Below are 15,818 nucleotides of genomic sequence, written 5' to 3'. Positions count from 1 at the left end.
TTATTTTTACGGCCTGTATGAAGCTTCAAAATATTTTTTGTTGTCGCTGTCTCATTAAAACTACCGTGAAACTCTTACGCCCAGCGTACTTACTATAGGCCAAGTATTTTTTTTAATATATATTTCACATTATTTTGTGTACCCGTATAATAATAGTAATATAGGTATAAGACGTAAATATTTTTTGTATCATTCTATAACTAATTACTCTGGGTTATGTAATAAATTATCCCGGAGAAATAATCACATTTTAAATAAAATGGGAAAAAGTAAGTAGCTAAATAGAAATCTCTTCCAACTTTTAAAATATCTAAGATAAAGTCAATTATAAACATCCATACAGATTTATTTTAAATCTTATCTACCATAAAGTCGTACTTCAATTATTGATATTGTACCCAAATAATAGACCGACTCTCAAGCTTGCTTCTTTCTAAGGAATTAAAAAAGGTTTTTATAACCCTGATATTTAAAAAAACCTGGAAAGTACGCAAGATGAAGTCCAACATTTGTAGCGCATTTTTACACATGGTAACCATAAAGCTACTAATTGTCAATTTACTGTCAAACATAATGCCAAGATCTCTTTTGTACAGATGATATTCAATGCATCAGATATTAGGTAAAAAAATCCGCGAGACTAGTAAACGACAAAAGATTAGATTTATCAGTTAGTTACGTCTACCCTAATCTAATATTAATTTAATATCTATATCAAGTTGTAGCTGATAACAAACATCCAACATGACAATTTAAAAACTAAATCAAAGCCAATGCTATGACATTCATAAAAATTGTGAACAACAATGACCCGAAATTTGAGACCTAAGAGACACCAGAAAATTCCTTAAAATGTCCGTGCTGATAGAAGTCATAAAGTAATAAAAAATGTGGTTATCAATAAAATGTATTTATATGTGACAATTTATTATATTTATAAAAAACTAATAAATTATAAAATAATATATAAAAGCATATTTTGCCAAATCCTAACACAGCTGTGACTGTTGACAGTATATTGGAAAAAGTAAAACTAGTACGTTAAACTAAGCTTCTAAAATATTAAATGACTAATTATATTACTTTGTTGAAATCGTGCATGGAAAATATAGTTTTTGTAATAGATGAGTGAATCCTAATAAAGTCATTTATTTTTCAGTATTTTTTATTATTTTACGAGAGCCCAAACATTTTAGCAGAAGTTAGTATATTTTATAAAATATAGTAAATCTTACAATTTAGGATTACTAAGCAACATGACTTGTTATCGTTTAACTATAATAATAAATATAAGCAATTATACCAGTGATAAGTAATCCAGAATATTCCATGAGGTACCAGGGATATGCCCAGTAAGGACTTTTAAATAAAATTATGATAATACGCCTATAAATGAATAATTTTTTTTTTAATTTTCGGTTATTATAATTTGGGCCTAAAAAATTGGATGTTTAATTTAGCCCTCTTGGAAAGAAACATTGCTCATCACAGATTTAAACTATTTACAAAAAAAGCCAACCTCTTCAATTTCACAATTAATATTATCGGCGAATCACGGCATATTTATAAAAAAATGGAGCATTTGTTACAAAATATTTTCCAAGGAAAACCTTTGCCGGGAAATTTAATAGTAATTGATTAACTAACAATAACCCTGAGGGTGCATTGATTGGTTTACCCGACTGTAGGAAACAACGTTAACTATCAATGCCCTATTAAATCGTTTGACGGCCAACATACAAGGTCTTCATTACAGTATTCCGCCCTTCAACCACAACGCTATGGTAATTTAGGGGTCTTACTTGTTTTGCCGCCCTCAGACAGCCGTCTCTACCTCCGCCCACGATCGATCGACTTACGACTAATATAATTACAATATATGGAGGAGAAAACTTCATCGACGCTCTATTGAACATTGAACATCGATATCGGTTCGAATGAAATACTTCCTGTTCTACAAGTTATTCCGTGTACCTACCTACCTAGAAAGAGACTTCCCATGTCCTAAAATTCATATTGAACTAAGTAGGCTTTTACTATTTTGCCTGAATATTCTCAGTTATCAATTTTATTGTACCCAAAGTAATTTTAGTACATTTTAAAATGAACTTTTGGCTTTGGAACATTAAAACATGTTTTCATAATACTTAATTTATATGGGAACCTAACTTACGAAATATACGTATCTTATTTTGAATACATACATCAACATCATTATTTATGGCACCACAACCCTTGGTGGGTCTTAGCCTTTTTCAAAAACTTCCTCCATCCTGGACAATCCGGTGCCGACACGTCTCTCCAGTTGCTTTAACCGAGCATTTTTAAATTTCCTGTGGCGTAGCCAACCATCTCAATTTCATCAGATCTTCTCTTGCCATCGGGGGTTGCGTCATAGCCCGCCTCACCTGTAGGTATATCTTCCGACATTCTATGCATATGGTCGATCTAGCATAGTCTCTATATTTGTATTCTTTCAATTCTTTCACCGCATAAAGTGTGTACCCTCATTATACCTTGACCTGCAAAAGGCCACTTTCTTGAATAGCTCAAAGATTCTTCACAAAACTCTCTTCTCAAAGATATCCATATTTTTCTCATCCTGTTTGCTGAGCCCAACATCTCAGCTATATGTTTCAAAACATACATTGATATATAAGCACGATTAAATCTCAGAATAAATTACGTAAAATATTAATATTAAAATACATTGTGGACACCGAGTTTAAATAGAAATGGACCATACAATTTTTCATACACTGTAGAATCTATGGGTCCACGAATAATAGTTAAAAACTCATTAATAGTTTAAATGGAGATATTATAATAAATACATGCTAGTGAGGCTCCACCCCCTGGCGATATTCATAAGCATAATATGCTCTAATCAAAAGTTTCTATATTTTGAAAATTTTATCCACGATATCCATATTTTTTTTACATTACTATCTGAAAACTATCATTAACGAATGTATTATTAATTTAGCTAAGGTTTTGATGAGTTCATTAATAAAAAAAAGTTGGTTATTTTTTTTTTGCATGGATATCACACCAAGTACCGGGCCGCCCCCATTTTTTCGTTATTTAAATAATACTGTTATCAGTGAATGTCCATAAAAATATAAGTTTGGATTACAAAGATGTGTTAGGTAGGTAGGTACCTATATTTTTTTTCAATATTTAAGAAATATGTTGTTAATAATAAATTGTATTTACATAAATCTTTTTATAAATTTATATTTTTAAAAAGTTTATATTTAAATTTATGTGAAACACAAATGAGGTTTATCATTCTATATATTAGTATAAATACTAAATAGTTATTTTTTTCAGATTGAATTTTTCGAATTAGCAAATACCTAAGTAACCTCACAGTAAATAAAACCAAAAAAACATCTGAAAAATTCACATATTATTACACGAATTTTATTCTGTACCTACTTAAAATTGCTTATCCACAAATTTAGTAAACTATACATATTTTACGATATACGCGCGATAAAAATGCTGTATAAAAGTTTGTTACCGTTAAAAATATCTTCAGGGTAAGGTAAAATTTTAATCTTGAAATTGAAACAGAACCGTGTTATCAACATAATATGACTACTTCATATGGAAAAGCGTCCGTAAAAGTGGGCCATACCAAGACGTAACTTTCCGGGCGAGCTTTGCAAACTGTACTTAAATGTATCGCTGGATGCCTACATTTTCATAGACGCTCTACTTGCACGCTTGCTTCCGGTTTGCATCGCAGAACAATGCTAATGCAATGCTAATGTGAAGCTTCTACAAATTTCAGTTTTAATAAAAGCTCCAACTACATAATATTAAAACTTATATAAGTACGTATAATATTTCTCCATAGAATTATACAATTTTAATGTAGATAATGCAAAATATATAATACAAATTATTTTAATATATGATGATAATTAAAAAGGAAATTATTAAAATTTACGTCTTTTATAAGCACACAAATAAACAATTTTGATAATAATTGTATATTAAAACGTCCACTTTATGAAGAGAAATGTGATGATTTGGCATCGCCACTTACATTCCGCCGACTTGACGACGTCATTTAGACGTATATTATATAGCAGGGATTGCGAACCTTATTACGTACGCGTGCCAAAATTTCCCAAATATTATTTTTAGATCTATCTGCCGAGCAGTTTTTCATGGAGAAAAAATATTTTTTTTTAGAAATTCTATTAATAATATATGATATTCTAGATACTATTCACATAACATAGCACACATATTATAGCTTTATCACTTTTTTCAATTACGCCATACATTTCGGTCCACCAATATTGAAACTGTCTGTTAGAATTATTATTACATCTCCATCAAGTTTTTGTTTCTTATTTGGATCACACATTTTGTGGGTAGAAATATTTTTTTTAATACTATATTACCTAGTTTGGTTTTTTTACGCCAAAATTGACATCAGAATTATTCCTATCAAACGAGACATTCTTTTGCTACAGTGGTGTCAAGCATTGTAAATCAATCAAAATCAGAGGTTTGCGGCGTGGTTTTCCCCACCACCTGATGAGGTTAGTGCGATTATATTATTTGTGACGCGAAAAGCCTAAAGACCAATTATATATTTACATTAAACGTAATTCTTATTCTTGAACAGTATTTGCCTGCTATTTTTTATACCATACCCATCTATTATTCATTATTACTATTATACCTAGGTATTTTTTTCTCTTCAAAATAAAACATTCGCGTGCCATGCAAAATCATTTCGCGTGCCATAGATTCGCTACCACTGTTATATAGGTACCCCATATTAGACTTCAGTAGACTACATGTCGTTTTAAGATGTAACTCACATGTATCTCTTCACGTATTTAACTAATGTTTAATGGGTGCAAAGTCGTAGTCCAGTTAGCTCTTGTCCTGTTATCATAGTGGCATATTAATGGCGTCGATAAGTTGGCGACGTCCAGGTAGTGGCGCCAAATTGTCCTAGATCTTTCGTGTAGCCCTATATACCTATTATAAAATCGCAATTTACAATAACAATTTATGATATAATTTCCCACACCCTAATTCGAAATCTATAACCGTTGTATGTAAGAATTTATAAAAAATATACCATCACTATATTTCTAAACTGAGTTATCTTTGTAAATATGAAAATATAATGTTCTTGTAACTGTAAAATATTATTTTATCATCCTTATTCAGATTGGTTATACATTTTTTATAAATTAATATTGTTTTTCTTCTTATTGGAAAATCATTTCATTAATTTAAAATAAATAACAATATAAATATGCTAAATCTTGCACATATTCAAATAAAAACAATCTTGATTTGCATAGAGGAATATTATTAACTAGTTATTATTAGTTATGTTTAGTAATGTTCAATAAAAAAATAGTTTATCTTCATATAGACATAATTAATATGACTATTTAAATTAAAGAGATGACTCGTTAAAAATGGTAATTGTTAAATACATGTATAAAGACTTATTACATTTTCGTTGTATTTAAACTGAATAAATTTTAATATAAAATGCTACGTAAGTATCTTCGATGGCTACAGTCGTATTATATTATATAACACAATAAAAGAAACACAATACTGTATATGTGTGTTACGCTTGTAAAATAATCATTTAATTAAATAACAACCCGAGCAAAGTAGGTGCTTTAAATAAATTGTTAAAGGCACGATAAAACCTGTTGAGACGGAAAAGTCGGTGAATTTTATACTTTGTGAAAGTACTAAAAAGGTGTGTGAGAAAATTTGCATGTCAGAAAAGTTTATGGTAAACACCTGATCACATCGGGGCTCAGTTTCAAACAAGTGTGTAGATAGGCTAATTAATTACTATCCAGCAAAGGTTACTGTTGAACTTGGAAAGGTCAAGATGGAAAACTTTCAACCCCCGCCCCTCAACCGCCCCCCTTAAATATTAAATCTTTAGACTCCGCTGAGTGGCGTGTTGGGATCGCGTGACTTTACGCATTAGCCTACTTCAAAATTCTTACTTTTGATATAAGTGCAATAAATTTCTTTGTTAACAACAAAAACACTCCCTTTAAACACGTACTTAAAATGAACTAGGTAGTCATTGGGTTTGAAGACATAATAAAAGTTAACAAAATACGAGTCATTTCATAAATATATCTTCCTGATGGTCTTCAACACAAAAAAAAGCTAATAAAAAAATATACTTATATTATTTCAAGTTGTCTTTATTATTATTTCGTGTAGATAAAATTATATCTTCTAATATATAAAAATTAATATTTGTGTGTTTGTGTGTTTGTTTGTTCGTATTTAATGCGCAGCCATACCGTTCATCCGATTGCGATAAAACTTTGTAAACTTATTGCTTGCACTTGCGGGAAGAGTATAGGCTATACTAATATATAAAAATGAATGTCTGTCTGTCTGTATGTCTGTCTGTCTGTGTGTCTGTCCCGTATGCGTTCCTATACCATTCATCTGATTGCAATGAAATTTTGGTAAGTGGTTGCATGCACACCCATGAAGGTTTCTCAATTCGAAAAATCATCATCTTCTTCTTCATTCTATCTTCTTTTATTCGTATGGTCCCTATACCATTCATCCGATTGCAATGAAACCTTCGTCAGTTGTTGTGGTAACACCCGCAATGGTTTTTGAATTAGTACAACCATCTTCTTCTTCTTCTTCTATTCTATATTCTTCTATTCGTATGCGTTCCTATTCCATTCATCCGATTGCAATAAAATTTTCGTCAGTAATTGTGCCAATACCCGCGAAGGTTTCTGAATTAGTACAAACATCTTCTTCTTCTTCTTCATTCTATCTTTTTTTATTCGTGTGGTCCCTATACCATTCATCTGATTGCAATGAAACCTTCGTCAGTTGTTGTGGTAACACCCGCAATGGTTTTTGAATTAGTACAACTATCTTCTTCTTCTTATTTTTCTTCTATTCGTATGCGTTTCTATTCCATTCATCCGATTGCAATAAAATTTTCGTCAGTAATTGTGCCAACACCCGCGAAGGTTTCTGAATTAGTACAACCATCTTCTTCCTCTATTCTATCTTCTATTCGTATGCGTTCCTATCGTATTCATCCGATTGCAATGAAACTTTGGTGAGTTGTCGTGCGCATGCCCACGATGATTTCTGAATTAGAAAATCATCTTCTACTTCTATTCGTATGCGTTCCTATACCATTCATCCGATTGCAATGACATTTTGATCAAGTGTTGTGCCCTTGCCCGCAAAGGTCTCTGAATTAGTACAATCATCTTTTTCTTCTTCTATTTGTATGCATTCTTATGCCATTCATCCGATTGTGATGAAATTTTGACCAGTTGTTGTGCGCACGCCCGCAAAGGTTTTTAAATTAGTACAACCATCTTCTTCTTCTTCTATTCGTATGCGTTCCTATACCATTAATCCGATTGCAATGAAACTTTGGTGAGTTGTCATGCGCATGCCCACAAAGATTTCTGAATTAGAAAATCATCTTCTTCTACTATTCGTATGCGGTCCTATCCCATTCATCCGATTGCGATGAAACTTTTGTCAGTTGTGTGCGCACACCTACGAAGGTTTCTAAATTATTATTATATAACATACAAAGTTTGTTGTTTGTTTGTTCCATCCAATTTTGATTTTTTTTTTACTACATATTAATAACATTAATAACGTTTTCATATTTTGAATTCGATTTTAATTTAGTGTTCTTATGTTTGACTTTTACTCCTATTAGAATTATTTTCATATTGCCATATTGTATTACACAGATATTTTAATATTAAAAAAATAATTACCTCTTATTATTTTTCAAGTATCTAAGATAAATATAACCACGAAGCGACCCTGTGCGAAGCCGGGTACTTCAGCTAGTATGGTATAAAATATATGTATCACTTGGTACTAGCTCTCTCATTATATAGATACGCCCTTCATAGGATTAACATTAATACAATGGAAATAATATGCAATAATAAAATGCAAACTCAAACGTAAACTTTTGGTATATACTGATTTTTGATATCGCGTTGAATGAACGAAACAGGTGTATTATTAATTTGTATAAAACTATCTAATATATGTATAAAGATGAATATATACCAAATAATATATTTTTTAATAGAACTAAAGTAAATAACTATCAAATAATTCTAAATTTATTCAAAGTGATTATGTATTTTTTTAATCGTTAGTCATTCAATTTAAACTTGAAGACAATTGGTTTTAATAAAAAATAAATATAAAAAGAATAAGTATAAATCGTTGTTGTTGTCATAAATCGTCAATATAATGAAAGATTGGTTAAATTTTATATATAAATAGATAATGAATGACGAGACTATAAATAATATTACATGTTTTCAAGAATAAAATAAAGATATTTATAGATATGTACCTATACATATTTAAGTTACCTGTGTATATTATGTATTTAAAAATAAAGTAGATTTTGCGATACGGTAGCAAAGAGGTTAATGCGCCTAGGTAAGACTAAATATTTGATCTTCAAAGTGCCCAAAACTTCACTGAAATATATCTGGGTGTAATGTTTACCCTGTTAACTAATTTCACAAAATCTATATACATAAATCTTAATTCATTATTAAAATATGTAACCATGAACATTTACAACCTTTTCCACTTAAGATAATCACATAGATTTCCACAGGGTATTACAAACAAAATTTCAAATATATGTACGTAGAGAGTATAAGACAAGTGTAAATGTATCTAAAGCAGTCCCAAATACTTATTTCGTAATAATATATCAATATGTATATTTAGTTTATTACATTTTATATTTTAATCTAACAGTGCTTTAAACTAAATACATCAGATACAATTATATTATAATCGCTACTATAGTGCTATTAGTGACATTTAGTGAGAAGAAGTACGACATGAACTCAAATTTAAAGAAAATTAAAATATTTGATGATTATTTTTTATGTTGAACATAAATAATAAAAAAATATAATTTGTTTGTAATTCAAAGATAAAATTTTAAAAATATTTATACTTAAAAATTGCTGTAAAACACGTCCAATGAGAACCTTTATCTCATGACCACATTTTTTTTATATTATTATATTATTATTAGTCATTTAAACATACTTCTGAGTTCTCTGGAATATGTAGGCGAGATTTTTCGGATGGCTTTTAAATTACTTTAATTGTGTTTATCTTGTGAATTAATTTTTATACTAAACAAAAATGTCATTTACATAAAATCGTTATTATTTAAAGTCACTCGAACTTCGGTAGTCTAAGTTGCGAAAATAGCGAATGCCAATTTGATATCAATAAAATATTTATTTATTATATTTTAATAAATAATGTAAATCTTCTGTAAACTGAAATAATTATTTTTTCATTTCGCCTATTTTATTTTCTTCAAATAATAGATATATTAAATTGCATGTTTCATAATTCTATCAATAGATGTCCTTGATAGTATTAACTCGCTCAGTTTTAAGCTGAATATATTTTTTCTAACTTGGTTTTCAATAAACATTACGTATTTATATTATTTAATAGTTTGTTTTTTAATACATTCTATTTAATAATTGAATATTTTTTGAATGAATGCGAACACAAAAGTGTCTAAAATTAAATTTGGTGAAATAAATACACTGCGATACAATATATTTCAATACATTAAATGACTAGCATTCAATCTCGTGGGTAAAAATCTTAAAATTTTATATTCTATATAATAGGCATACCCAACACGTCGATCGAGTCGTGAATATATAAAATAACGTGTACATTCTGTTGTAATATATTATACTTACTTTTGTTGAGGTATGAAGCGGAAATTTTAATAACTACTATTTTTATTTCTTTAATCAGCTTACGTGAAAGTCGTTTTCAAATAAACCATGAGAAAACCTATATGACCTCATTATATCACGTGATTCATATTACATTATTTACGGCATGCCACACGTGAGAAACGATATGTGAATCTCCGCGCTTTATACTGAGGTGCATAGGCGCCACCAGGATTTTGTGTAAGGTGGTACATGTAAGAAAAATTATATTCTTATTCCATTATATCCAAATGTTGGATATTTCGCGTTTATAATTTGCAGCCACCAATAGTTCTCTGCATGACCCCCACATCCTGAAACAGGCCCCCAAGCCAGGATATATGATGGCCCCCTACCTATCAATAAGGTTAAGGGCGGTGTGCTTTTCTACAGTAACCCCAAATGGTTTCGCGAAACCCATTGTTAAGGGTATTCCGTGTAATTTTAGCCATTTTTAAATAAATCCGGTTAGTTTATTGAGTTGTCGGTACTCGGCATCATAATATCATAGCACTAATATAAGTCATATTGGATATAGTAAGTAAACACATTAAAGATAAGTAATTATAAAATAAAAATCTACACGCGAATTATCATTTATTTACATTAATCATCATATCAGATTTTTTTTACTATTTGAGCAAATTTGTGGTGTGTTTTTCTCACTTAACTGGTCGGCGTTGATGGGTTGTCTCTTGAAGCAAAAAATCGACTAGCCTTTTCGATCCGAAAACACGGTTGCCATGATTTTTCGGCTTTCATAAATTGTCTAACGAAATTTTTGGGAACGAGGTGAAGAGGGTTGGCGCCATATCATTGCCTTTTTAACTCTGGGGTTAGGTGGTGAATCCATGCTTCTTCGCATGTGACGATAGAGTCAAAAAAGTCTCACCTTGGTTGGAAAAACGGTCCAAAAAGACCTGAGCGCTATTCACACGATTTTTCTTGTCAGCTTCCGTCAGCACTTTGGGCACATCGTGAGCACACACGTTGCATACTCCAATTTTCCCCTCAAAATTGTTTATATGGTAAACTTATTGACGTCTGGGATCAAAATTGCGAGCTCACAGACTTTCAGACGGCAATCTACACGAATTTTATCATTGATTTTCTTCAAGAAAACGTCACCAATTGAGGACCTCCTTCTTCTTCCTTCCTCACCATGAATACTCATTAAACCACTCGAAAACTCAGCAAACCACTTTCTGACATTCTGCTGGTTCACCACATTATCATAAATGGGTGTGGATACGATGGATTTCAACAGGGTGGACTCGCTTCTGGTTGATAAAACGAATGATTCAACGCACCTCTCAGGCAGCCGACAGTAAAGCGTCTATATCAAAGAGTACCTTTCATAACTACAAACATGTACAATTCGATACCTGCACAAAGATAATAATAACATTTTTAAAATACATTAAGGATGTATGATCTATTCTACTCGGATTTAACTGTGCAACCTTTATCCAAGATAATATTAACGACGGTAAAGGATATTGGATTGGATCTTCACATTATGTTGGTTGATACCATACCATATCCACACGGATAAGATAGCTGTGCCAACATGTTTGATCATATTATAGGTGGAGTTCAAAATGTAATATGGGATTTATACCCAAAAACCATGTTCTTCCATTGCGCAGTCACCGTTTGCAAAATGTTTTAATTAAATTAATTTTTTCTTCTCCTAAGTTAAGTATCATGTACTTTCATAACTATAACATAGGTACGCAATTTGTTGTGATTTTTCATCTAAATGATCATAACTTGGTATACCTATATGTTAATAATAAAAATAATTTAGTAACAGTAGAAACCAACCATGTTTCGTTTTTAAAATGCTCAATATAATTATGCTGTAATGAAAACAGTAGGTACTAGGTACCCATGAAAATGACTTTTGTCTTTACGGTGACAGTATATAATATATATAATAATTACAAGAATTTGACTGTTAAAATGCTTGAAGTTTTTTATAACAGTATGAAATTTGGGGAATGGGACGACTGGACTCCGGACAATTGGACGCCGCACTGTCGTAGACACGTATACATAACGTAGACGAGGTATTTTAATCAGTTTCTATCTACTACGTAGTAGTTTTAATTCATTGTACTCTTAACAGAATGTATTCTTTATTGCGGATTGAGAATTACCATGCCTAAGGCTTTATATAAAATTAAAAACTTTTTTTTCGATGGAACTTAAACATATGTACGATTAAATCATTATTTACGTCTGCATATTTACATTCTCACCAACTATTAAATCATAATTTTAATCATTTAAATATAAATATAAATATTAATATTAAATATTTTTTTAAAGTACCTATAAGTACCTAACGTCTATTTATTTTCGAATACCGTGGCTTCCAGTTGTCCCGGTGCCAAATCGTCCTAGACCCGAAATTTGCTGCAAATTTGTATGTAATATGCATTAAATTCAATATAATTTAATCATTGGTATTATAGATATACCAACATAAGAAGCCCTTGTAATCTTTCAAGCTGGGGCTCCGGGTTCGATTACCGATGAGGGATATAATATAGTATTATACTTTCTACAACTTATGTAAGTACATATGATCTGCTATTTGCGGAATCAAATTGATCACATTATTATATAAGCTTATATTAGATAAATTATATGCCAAGTGTTAGCGGAACTGGTAAATATATGGTAAACTTTTCTTGAGTTTTATTTTCATAATATATTAAGACGCCGTTTTACTTTTATAAACTTTGAAGATAGCTACATTAAATTTGAACGTGGGTAAATAACATGTGTTGAATTTAATAGCGAAATTGGCTTTTAAGGCATTCAACCATAATCAGTTTTTAGCTCATAGTCGTAGTCGTTTCATGTGCTTTTTAATATAATTTGAAAATCTGTTATTGTACATTTATTTGCTCACAAATTATTTGTCGTTAAATGCTCTCTTTTTATTGTTTTGAAAAGCATACTGATACGTAGGTATGTAGAAATACATTGCACAAATAAACACACCTGCAACGTGACACAATTGCTTTGTTGTTTGCACAACACTTTTGAATGTCACTACGTACCATGCATATTAAATTGGAAGCTCGTTTGAATAACTATCGCGTTATGCAACTGGGTCATGTTTGATTTACCTTCAATAGATGACATAATATTATTAAACTGATAATAATTATATGAAAACTGTGAATAATAATTATGCATAAGAAAATCACAATATAATATTTGTATATAAGTAAACTGGAGTCTGCATATAACTTGCACACACATTATTATACCACACGCATTTTACATAATATTTTAGAGTTATTAAAATGAGAAAATTATATAAAGTTTTGTAAACTATTAATTGCAATATGTTTACAAATATAGTTGCCTATAATATAAACGATTTTTTTTTGTTCAGTAAGTACATTGTTGTTTTTTTTTTACTTTGCTCATTTTTATTAATTGCAATCAGCTTGAACTGGTAAAACACTATAGTTATCTGAGAAAAAAGCGTATATAGACGGATGTATATTAAATTTAATGAAATTGTTTGCGGATTGGTATGAGATGGACTGTTTTCGGTTACCTGAATAATATATTCAAAATTTACCGCTCATTGTGTTTAAAACAGAGTCTTCAATTAGTACGGACCTATAATCCCCGCCGTATCATCTAGAATCAAGATATAAAACACATGGACTCTTAATAAGAGATAGCTCCAGAACATATTATTATACCTAGTTGGATAGCATGGAAATGTGCATGCTGATTTAAAAAAAACTAGATAATTCAATAAGTGAATACATAATAAATATAAAGTGATATAATACGGACACGAATTATTGCAAGAAAAAGAGATAACGATCGTGTACAATTTATACATGATACGATAACATTTAAACGTGATATCCAAGGTCTACTGAATCGACGAGGTGGTAGATACATAATACAACACATAAAACTGAGGATAATTAATAATATATATAATATAATAAAAGGTAATAGAAATTTTAATCCAGCGATATATTAATCCAGACGATTATGATGAAAATGAATATTGTTTAATTGAAATCTTGCGTTATTATATTATTATTGAACAACTAACTAAGTATTTGATTTAAAAAATTAAATAGTATTTTGATTCTAATTTTTACAATATTTTGTTATGTTACACAAATAATATTTATTTATTTAAATGTAGGTATAAGCTGTTATTCGCGTATAACATTAAACTATGTTTCTTCAAATTTTCTTAAGGCTAATCTTATGGATAAATTTTGCATGCCTTGACCACAGGGTCCATGTCTCTGGTTACTAATTCACGGCTTGCATGGCGAAAATATGGGCTAACTTTATTATTTATGACCGCTCCTGAATTTCAATTCAACCCGCTTCGCACCGACGTCCGGTGAGAGGGTTTTTCCGGGTGGGCGTGGTCTGGGTTTTCCCCGTTTGAAGGTTAGCGCGCACTACTCGGCCTATTGATGAAGTAGAATCGCAAATTCAATGATCGGATATTTCGTTTGAATAGTAAATATTTGTGAAGGTGATCAGTCGATCATAATTTTATCCCAAAGAAGATTACACTCCAGGGTATCAAAACAGAATTCTTTATTGGAAAAATATTTTGACTAGTGCTTAATAGAATCATAGACGTGATATTATTTCTCTCCATTACTTATACATATCACATGTAAATGCGTTACGATAACGTCATACCTATGATATCAATTGCAATAAATTATTTTGATGGTTGTGATATTTTATATTATAAAAGTGTAAGGGTTATAATTAATGAATAAATATAGAGTAAATATGATATTTTATAAATATTTTTATATAATGTACTATATTATAATGCTCCTAAATATAGTAAACTCAAAAAATATTGACCATGACGCAATAATCAATATAAAAATAATTATTTAAAATGACGTATCTATGATTAAAATGACATAGTAATTATCAAATATGGACCTTATTCGAAAGAAATTTCATATAATATGATTACTTTATGTGCATATTAATATGATACTCGAGAAATTGGCAGTAAATTTAATGTGTCAACCAAAAATCATAAAATTCGACAGAAAGTAGAAAAAAAATAGTTTCAGTATAAAATTAACATAATTAATTAATAAATATCTACAGTTCCCGGTAGGAAATACAAAAATAAATCTCTAAAAGACCAAACTGTTTAACAGTAAATAAACAAAAGTTAGTAATAAAAAAAAACACCATAATTGGTAGTTTTAAAATATTAAATAACTAGTGAAAAAGTGTAATGCGAACTCAGTAAGCACACTTAAACTAGTTGATTGATAATGAAAAAAAAATAATAATAAAATTATCTAATGATTATTTTTTGTGTTTTCTCTTTACGTACGGCGACTCAAAAATGGATTAAAACTGTGATATATTATACAAATAGAATGAAGAAATAAATAATTTTCTATAATGTCCTACTAAAATCCATCAAAATTGGAAGGACATTGCCAGTATATAGAGTATTGGTAACATAATCATAATGATATGACGTTTGTAATCAAATATTTTGACTTGAATAATTGTTCATGCAATAAAATTACCTACATTCAGTTATAAAGAGAAAAAAAGTTTGTTTATGGATACTGCTATTTCATAAAAAATATTATTTTTTCTTTTATCTATTATATTAGATCACTTAAAATAAAACATAATTTAAAATATCTGTATTTTCCTATAATAATAAGAATTATTTTATAAAATGCTGCTTTACTAAACGAAATGATATAAATTAAAAGAAAGCTGTAAAACAAAATTAATTTGAAATACTTCCATTTTCTCAAAAGAAATGAGTTTATATTATCAAATGTTTCAGTTTTATCATTTCGGGCTTAAGTAATCAACCTTGATTATTTTCATTAAAATTTAATCAACGTCGGCCATTAATTATTACAGTTGATTGGTATTAACCTTTCATTCTTAAAATTCCAAGGTTACAATTTTGTTACAATTTGTTAA

The sequence above is a fragment of the Rhyacophila brunnea genome, unplaced genomic scaffold (genome assembly GCF_057557595.1).
Source record: "Rhyacophila brunnea isolate RB1 unplaced genomic scaffold, BYU_Rbru_1.0 scaffold_2, whole genome shotgun sequence".
Taxonomy (NCBI): domain Eukaryota; kingdom Metazoa; phylum Arthropoda; class Insecta; order Trichoptera; family Rhyacophilidae; genus Rhyacophila; species Rhyacophila brunnea.
The sequence above is the reverse complement of the archived record's forward strand: the minus strand, read 5'-3'. Positions refer to the sequence as shown.